We start from the raw sequence: 360 nt of genomic DNA, 5'->3' as shown, positions 1-360 counted from the left end.
TTTGTTGAAGATGACTGCCCTCTGAGCATGTTTGAAAGAAGGATCAGAGGCAAACCTTTCAAGAAGTGAAAGAGGAGAAGAAAACAAGTGATGGAAAAATGCATTGTACGCAAATGTGTGCATATACTTCTATTTATATATACAAATGTATACAAAATTAGAAGAGATTTCAGTGTTTAAACGAACTCTTGTGATCTTGTTGATGTTAGAGAAAAGTCAATTATTGAGCTTATATCAATTATACTCAAATATTGTTGTTGTTGTTGTTATGTGCCGTCGAGTCGTTTGTGACTCATAGCGACCCTATGCACAACAGCCCTAAACCCTGCTCTATTCTGAGCCAACCGCACTGCCTCTGAC

The sequence above is a fragment of the Elephantulus edwardii genome, unplaced genomic scaffold, assembly GCF_000299155.1.
Source record: "Elephantulus edwardii isolate Elephantulus edwardi_28Jun2011 unplaced genomic scaffold, EleEdw1.0 scaffold00181, whole genome shotgun sequence".
In the NCBI taxonomy this organism is placed as follows: domain Eukaryota; kingdom Metazoa; phylum Chordata; class Mammalia; order Macroscelidea; family Macroscelididae; genus Elephantulus; species Elephantulus edwardii.
Note: the sequence above shows the minus strand (reverse complement) of the source record.